The following is an 8,722-nucleotide window of genomic DNA, read 5'->3' as shown; positions in this document are numbered from 1 at the left end:
TAAATCGCTAAAAATGTGAAACGTTTGGATTTGTTTCGTAAGTTTTAAACGTTTGGTTTCATTTCGTAACGTTTGTAAACGTTTGGCTTAAATCGCTAAAAAGGTGAAACGTTTGAATTTGTTTTGAAACATTTGTAAACGTTTGGCTTAAATTGCTAAAAAGGCGAAACGTTTGGATTTGTTTCGTATCATTTTGTGAACGTTTGGCTTCAATCCCTAAGAAGGTGAAATGTTTGGATTTGTTTCGTAACATTTGTAAATGTTTGGCTTAAATTGTTAAAAAGGTGAAACGTTTGTAAACATTTGGCTTAAATCGCTAAAAAGGTTAAACGTTTGGATTTGTTTCGTAACGTTTGTAAACATTTGGCTTAAATCGCTATAAAGGTGAAACGTTTGGATTTGTTTCGTCACGTTTGTAAACTTTTGGCTTAAATTTCTCAAAAGGTGAAACGCTTAAATTTGTTTCGTAATGTTTGTAAACGTTGGCTTATATTGCTAGAAAGGTGAAACGCTTGGATTTGTTTCGTAATGTTTGTAAACGTTTCGCTTTGATTGCTAAATAGGTGAAACATTTTGATTTGTTTCATAACCTTTGTAAACGGTGTGGGTTAAAAGGTGAAAGTTTGGATTTGTTTCTAAACGTTTGTAAACGTTTGGCTTAAATTGCTAAAAAGGCTAAATATTTGGATTTGTTTCGTAACGTTTGTAAACGTTCGGCTTAAGTCACTAAAAAGGTGAAACGTTTGGATTTGTTTCGAAACGTTTGGTCTAAATTGCAAAAAAGGCGAAACGTTTTGATTTTTTTCGTAACTTTTTGTAAACCTTTGACTTAAATCGCTAAAAAGGGAAAACGTTTGGATTTGTTTCGTAACATTGGTAAACGTTTGGCTTAAATTTCTAAAAAGGCGAAACGTTTGGATTTGTTTCGTAACATTTTGTAAGCGTTTGGCTTAAATCGCTAAGAAGGCGAAACGTTTGGATTTGTTTCGTAACGTTTGTAAATGTTTGACTTATATTGTTAAAAAGGTGAAACGTTTGTAAACATTTGTCTTAAATTGCTAAAAAGGTTAAACGTTTAGATTTGTTTTGTAACATTTGTAAACGTTTGGCTTAAATTCCTAAAAAGGCGAAACGTTTGGATTTGTTTCGTAACATTTTGTAAATGTTTGGCTTAAATCGCTAAGAAGGTGAAACGTTTGGATTTGTTTCGTAACGTTTGTAAATGATCGGCTTAAATTGTAAAAAAGGTGTAACGTTTGTAAACATTTGTCTTAAATCGCTAAAAAGGTTAAACGTTTGGATTTGTTTCGTAATGTTTGTAAACTTTTGGCTTTAATTTCTCAAAAGGTGAACCGCTTGGATTTGTTTCGTAATGTTTGTAAACGTTTGGCTTATATTGCTAAAACGGTGAAACGCTTGGATTTGTTTCGTAATGTTTGTAAACGTTTTGCTTAGATTGCTAAATAGGTGAAACATCTGGATTTGTTTCATAACCTTTGTAAATGGTTTGGGTTAAAAGGTGAATTGTTTGGATTTGTTTCGAAACGTTTGGCTTAAATTGCTAAAAGGGCAAAACATTCGGATTTGTTTCGTAACGTTTGTAAACGTTCGGCTTAAATCACTAAAAAGGTGAAACGTTTGGATTTGTTTCGAAATGTTTGTAAACATTTGGCCTAAATTGCAAAAAAGGCGAAACGTTTTGATTTGTTTCGTAACATTTTGCAAACGTTTGGTTTAAATCGCTAAAAAAGGTGAAACGTTTGGATTTGTTTCGTAACGTTCGTAAACGTTTGGCTTAAATTGCTAAAAAGAAAAATGCTTGGATTTGTTTCGTAATGTTGGTAAACGTTTGGCTTAAATTCCTAAAAAGGTGAAACGCTTGAATTTGTTTCGGAAAGTTTGTAAACGTTTGTCTTAAATTGCAAAAAAGGTGAAACACTTTGTTTTGTTTCGTAACGTTTGTAAGGGTTTGGCTTAAATTGCTAAAAATGTGAAACGTTTGGATTTGTTTCGTAACGTTTTAAACGTTTGGTTTTGTTTCGTAACGTTTGTAACGTTTGGCTTAAATCGCTAAAAAGGGGAATCATTTGGATTTTTTTCGTAACGTTTGTAAACATTTGGCTCAAATCGTTAAAAAGGCAAAACATTTGAAATTTCGTAACATTTGTAAACGTTTGGCTTAAATTGCTAAAAAGGTGAAACGCTTGGATTTGTTTCGTAACGTTTGTAAACGTTTGGCTTAAATTGCTAAAAAGGTTAAACGTTTGGATTTTGTTTCATAACCTTTGTAAACATTTGGCTTAAATTGCTAAAAAGGTGAAACGTTTGGATTTGTTTCGTAACATTTGTTAACGTTAGGATTAGATCGCTAAAAAGGTGAAACGTTTGGATTCGTTTCGTAACGTTTTAAACATTTGGATGTGTTTCGTAACGTTTGTAAACGTTTGGCTTAAATCGCTAAAAAGACGAAACGTTTGGATTTATTTCATAACGTTTGTAAACATTTGGCTTAAATCGCTAAAATGGCGAAACGTTTGGATGTGTTTCGTAACGTTTGTAAACGTTTGGCTGATATCGCTAAAAACGTGAAACGTTTGAATTTGTTTCGTAACGTTTGTAAACGTTTGGCTCAAATCGCTAAAAAGGGGAAACGTTTGAAATTTCGTAACGTTTGTAAACGTTACGCTTAAATTTCTAAAAAGGTGAAACGCTTGGATTTGTTTCGTAGCGTTTTTAAACGTTTGGCTTAAATTGCTAAAAAGGTGAAACGTTTGGATTTGTTTCGTAAAAATTTAAATGTTTGGTTTTATTTCGTAACGTTTGTAAACGTTTGGCTTAAATTGCTAAAAAGGTGAAACACTTTGTTTTGTTTCGTAACGTTTGTAAAGGTTTGGCTTAAATTGCTAAAAATGTGAAACGTTTGGATTTGTTTCGTAATGTTTTAAATGTTTGGTTTTGTTTCGTAACGTTTGTAAACGTTTGGCTTAAATCGCTAAAAAGGGGAATCATTTGGATTTTTTTCGTAACGTTTGTAAACGTTTGGCTCAAATCGTTAAAAAGGCTAAACATTTGAAATTTCATAACATTTGTAAACGTTTGGCTTAAATTGCTAAAAAGGTGAAACGCTAGGATTTGTTTCGTAACGTTTGTAAACGTTTGGCTTAAATTGCTAAGAAGGTTAAACGTTTGGATTTTGTTTCATAACCTTTGTAAACATTTTGCTTAAATCGCTAAAAAGGTGAAACGTTTGGATTTGTTTCGTAACATTTGTTAACGTTAGGCTTAGATCGGTAAAAAGGTGAAACGTTTGAATTTGTTTCATAACGTTTTAAACGTTTGGATGTGTTTCGTAACGTTTGTAAACGTTTGGCTTAAATCGCTAAAAAGAACAAACGTTTGGATTTATTTTATAACGTTTGTAAACATTTGGCTTAAATCGCAAAAATGGCGAAACGTTTGGATGTGTTTCGTAACGTTTGTAAACGTTTGGCTTATATCGCTAAAAACGTGAAACGTTTGAATTTGTTTCGTAACGTTTGTAAACGTTTGGCTCAAATAGCTAAAAAGGTGAAACATTTGAAATTTCGTAACGTTTGTAAACGTTTGGCTTAAATTTCTAAAAAGGTGAAACGCTTGGATTTGTTTCGTAGCGTTTTTAAACGTTTGGCTTAAATTGCTAAAAAGGTGAATTGTTTGGATTTGTTTCGTAACAATTTAAATGTTTGGTTTTATTTCGTAACGTTTGTAAATGTTCGGCTCAAATCGCAAAAAATATGAAACGTTTTGATTTGTTTCGTAACGTTTGTAAACGTTTGGCTTAAATCGCTAAATAGTTGAAACGTTAGGATTTGTTCCCTAACGTTTGAAAACATTTTGCTTTAATTGCAAAAAAGGTTAAACGTTTGGGTTTGTTTCGTAATGTTTGTAAACGTTCGGCTTAAATCGCTAAAAAGGTGAAACTTTGGGTTTTAAAATGGTTTTAATTCGTAACTTTTGTAAATGTTTGGCTTAAATCGCTAAAAAGACGAACCGTTTGGATTTATTTCATAACGTTTGTAAACATTTGGCTAAAATTGCTAAAAAAGCGAAACGTTTGGATGTGTTTTGTAACGTTTGTAAAAGTTTGGCTTATATCGCTAAAAACGAGAAACGTTTGGATTTCTTTCGTAACGTTTGTAAACGTTTGGCTCAAATCGCTAAAAAGGTGAAACTTTTGAAATTTCGTAACGTTTGCAATCGTTTGGCTTTGATTGATAAATAGGTGAAACATTTGGACTTATTTTATAACCTTTGTAAACGGTTGGGGTTAAAAGATGAAACGTTTGGATTTGTTTCGAAACGTTTGTAAACGTTTGGCTTAAATTGCCAAAAAGGCGAAACGTTTGGATTTGTTTCGTAACGTTTGTAACGTTCGACTTAAATCGCTAAAAATGTGAAATGTTTGGATTTGTTTCGTAACGTTTGTAAACATTTGGCGTAAATTGCTAAAAAGGTGAAACGCTTGAATTTGTTTCATAACTTTTGTAAACGTTTGGCATAAATTGCTAAAAAGGTGAAACGCTTGAATTTGTTTCCGAAAGTTTGTAAACGTTTGGCTTTAATTGCTAAAAAGGTTATACGCTTGGATTTGTTTCGTAAGGTTTGTAAACGTTTGGCTTAAATTGCTAAAAAGGTGAAACGCTTGGTTTTGTTTAGTAACGTTTGTAAGGGTTTTGCTTAAATCGCTAAAAATGTAAAACGTTTGGATTTTTTTCGTAACGTTTGTAAACGTTTGCCATAAATCACTAAAAAGGTGAAACGTTTGGATTTGTTTCGTAACGTTTAAAAACGTTTGGCTTAAATAGCTAAAATGGGGTAACGTTTGGATTTGTTTCGTAACTTTTGTAAACATTTGGCTTAATTTGCTAAAAAGGTGAAACATTTGGTTTTGTTTCGTAACGTTTCTAAACATTAGGCTTAAATTGCTAAAAAGGTGAAACGTTTGGATTTGTTTCGTAACGTTTGTAAATGTTTGGCTTAAATTGCTAAAAAGGGAAACGCTTGGATTTGTTTTGTAACGTTTGTAAACATTTGGCTTAAATTGCTAACAAGGTGAAACGTTTGGATTTGTTTCGTAATGTTTGTAAACGTTTGGATTAAATTGCTAAAAAGGTGGAAACGCTTAGATTTGTTTGGTAACGTTTTAAACGTTTGTCTTAAATTGCTAAAAAGGTGAAAGGCTTCGTTTTATTTCGTAATGTTTGTAAACGTTTGGCTTAGATTGCTAAAAATGGAAAACGTTTGGATTTGTTTCGTAACGTTAGTAAACGTTTGGCTTCAATCTCTAAAAAGATGAAACGTTTGGATTTTTTTCGTAACGTTTGTAAACGTTTGCCATAAATCACTAAAAAGGTGAAACGTTTGGATTTGTTTCGTAACGTTTAAAAACGTTTGGCTTAAATAGCTAAAATGGGGTAACGTTTGGATTTGTTTCGTAACTTTTGTAAACATTTGGCTTAATTTGCTAAAAAGGTGAAACATTTGGTTTTGTTTCGTAACGTTTCTAAACATTAGGCTTAAATTGCTAAAAAGGTGAAACGTTTGGATTTGTTTCGTAACGTTTGTAAATGTTTGGCTTAAATTGCTAAAAAGGGAAACGCTTGGATTTGTTTTGTAACGTTTGTAAACATTTGGCTTGCATTACTAAAAAGGAGAAACGCTTGGATTTGTTTGGGACCGTTAGTAAACATTTGGCTTAAAATTGCTAAAAAGGTGAAACACTTGGATTTTTTTCGTAACGTTTGTAAAAGTTTGGCTTAATTTGCTAAAAAGGTGAAACGCTTGGTTTTGTTTAGTAACGTTTGTAAGGGTTTTGCTTAAATCGCTAAAAATGTGAAACGTTTGGATTTGTTTCGTAACCTTTCTAAATGTTTTGCTTAAATCGCTAAAAAGGGGAAATGTTTGGATTTGTTTCGCAATGTTTGTAAACGTTTTGCTTAATTTGCTAAAAAGGTTACACGTTTGGATTTGTTTCGTAACCTTTGTAAACGTTTGGCTTAAATCCCTAAAAAGGTTAAACATTTGGATTTGTTTCGTAAAGTAAGTAAACGTTTGGCTTAAATCGGTAAAAATATTAAACGTTTGGATTTGTTTCATAACGTTTGTAAACATCTGGCTTAAATTGCTGAAAAGGTGAAACGTTTGGATTTGTTCCGTAACGTTTGATAACGTTTCGCTTAAATCGCTAAAAAGGTGAAGCATTTGGATTTATTTCGTAATGTTTGTAAACGTTTTCTTTATATCGCTAAAAATGTGAAACGTTTGGATTTCTTTCGTAACGTTTTTAAACTTCTGGCTCAAATCGTTAAAAAGGTGAAATGTTTGAAATTTCGTAACGTTTGTAAACGTTTGGCTTAAATTGCTAAAAAGGTGAAACGTTTAGATTTGTTTCGTAATGTTTGTAAATGTTTTGCTTAAATTTTTAAAAAGGTTAAACGCTTGGATTTGTTTCGTGATGTTTGTAAAGGTTTGGCTTAAATCGCTAAAAATGTGAAACGTTTGGATTTGTTTCGTAAGTTTTAAACGTTTGGTTTCATTTCGTAACGTTTGTAAACGTTTGGCTTAAATCGCTAAAAAGGTGAAACGTTTGAATTTGTTTTGAAACATTTGTAAACGTTTGGCTTAAATTGCTAAAAAGGCGAAACGTTTGGATTTGTTTCGTATCATTTTGTGAACGTTTGGCTTCAATCCCTAAGAAGGTGAAATGTTTGGATTTGTTTCGTAACATTTGTAAATGTTTGGCTTAAATTGTTAAAAAGGTGAAACGTTTGTAAACATTTGGCTTAAATCGCTAAAAAGGTTAAACGTTTGGATTTGTTTCGTAACGTTTGTAAACATTTGGCTTAAATCGCTATAAAGGTGAAACGTTTGGATTTGTTTCGTCACGTTTGTAAACTTTTGGCTTAAATTTCTCAAAAGGTGAAACGCTTAAATTTGTTTCGTAATGTTTGTAAACGTTGGCTTATATTGCTAGAAAGGTGAAACGCTTGGATTTGTTTCGTAATGTTTGTAAACGTTTCGCTTTGATTGCTAAATAGGTGAAACATTTTGATTTGTTTCATAACCTTTGTAAACGGTGTGGGTTAAAAGGTGAAAGTTTGGATTTGTTTCTAAACGTTTGTAAACGTTTGGCTTAAATTGCTAAAAAGGCTAAATATTTGGATTTGTTTCGTAACGTTTGTAAACGTTCGGCTTAAGTCACTAAAAAGGTGAAACGTTTGGATTTGTTTCGAAACGTTTGGTCTAAATTGCAAAAAAGGCGAAACGTTTTGATTTTTTTCGTAACTTTTTGTAAACCTTTGACTTAAATCGCTAAAAAGGGAAAACGTTTGGATTTGTTTCGTAACATTGGTAAACGTTTGGCTTAAATTTCTAAAAAGGCGAAACGTTTGGATTTGTTTCGTAACATTTTGTAAGCGTTTGGCTTAAATCGCTAAGAAGGCGAAACGTTTGGATTTGTTTCGTAACGTTTGTAAATGTTTGACTTATATTGTTAAAAAGGTGAAACGTTTGTAAACATTTGTCTTAAATTGCTAAAAAGGTTAAACGTTTAGATTTGTTTTGTAACATTTGTAAACGTTTGGCTTAAATTCCTAAAAAGGCGAAACGTTTGGATTTGTTTCGTAACATTTTGTAAATGTTTGGCTTAAATCGCTAAGAAGGTGAAACGTTTGGATTTGTTTCGTAACGTTTGTAAATGATCGGCTTAAATTGTAAAAAAGGTGTAACGTTTGTAAACATTTGTCTTAAATCGCTAAAAAGGTTAAACGTTTGGATTTGTTTCGTAATGTTTGTAAACTTTTGGCTTTAATTTCTCAAAAGGTGAACCGCTTGGATTTGTTTCGTAATGTTTGTAAACGTTTGGCTTATATTGCTAAAACGGTGAAACGCTTGGATTTGTTTCGTAATGTTTGTAAACGTTTTGCTTAGATTGCTAAATAGGTGAAACATCTGGATTTGTTTCATAACCTTTGTAAATGGTTTGGGTTAAAAGGTGAATTGTTTGGATTTGTTTCGAAACGTTTGGCTTAAATTGCTAAAAGGGCAAAACATTCGGATTTGTTTCGTAACGTTTGTAAACGTTCGGCTTAAATCACTAAAAAGGTGAAACGTTTGGATTTGTTTCGAAATGTTTGTAAACATTTGGCCTAAATTGCAAAAAAGGCGAAACGTTTTGATTTGTTTCGTAACATTTTGCAAACGTTTGGTTTAAATCGCTAAAAAAGGTGAAACGTTTGGATTTGTTTCGTAACGTTCGTAAACGTTTGGCTTAAATTGCTAAAAAGAAAAATGCTTGGATTTGTTTCGTAATGTTGGTAAACGTTTGGCTTAAATTCCTAAAAAGGTGAAACGCTTGAATTTGTTTCGGAAAGTTTGTAAACGTTTGTCTTAAATTGCAAAAAAGGTGAAACACTTTGTTTTGTTTCGTAACGTTTGTAAGGGTTTGGCTTAAATTGCTAAAAATGTGAAACGTTTGGATTTGTTTCGTAACGTTTTAAACGTTTGGTTTTGTTTCGTAACGTTTGTAACGTTTGGCTTAAATCGCTAAAAAGGGGAATCATTTGGATTTTTTTCGTAACGTTTGTAAACATTTGGCTCAAATCGTTAAAAAGGCAAAACATTTGAAATTTCGTAACATTTGTAAACGTTTGGCTTAAATTGCTAAAAAGGTGAAACGCTTGGA

Source organism: Mercurialis annua, linkage group LG3, assembly GCF_937616625.2.
Source record: "Mercurialis annua linkage group LG3, ddMerAnnu1.2, whole genome shotgun sequence".
NCBI lineage: Eukaryota > Viridiplantae > Streptophyta > Magnoliopsida > Malpighiales > Euphorbiaceae > Mercurialis > Mercurialis annua.
Note: the sequence above shows the minus strand (reverse complement) of the source record.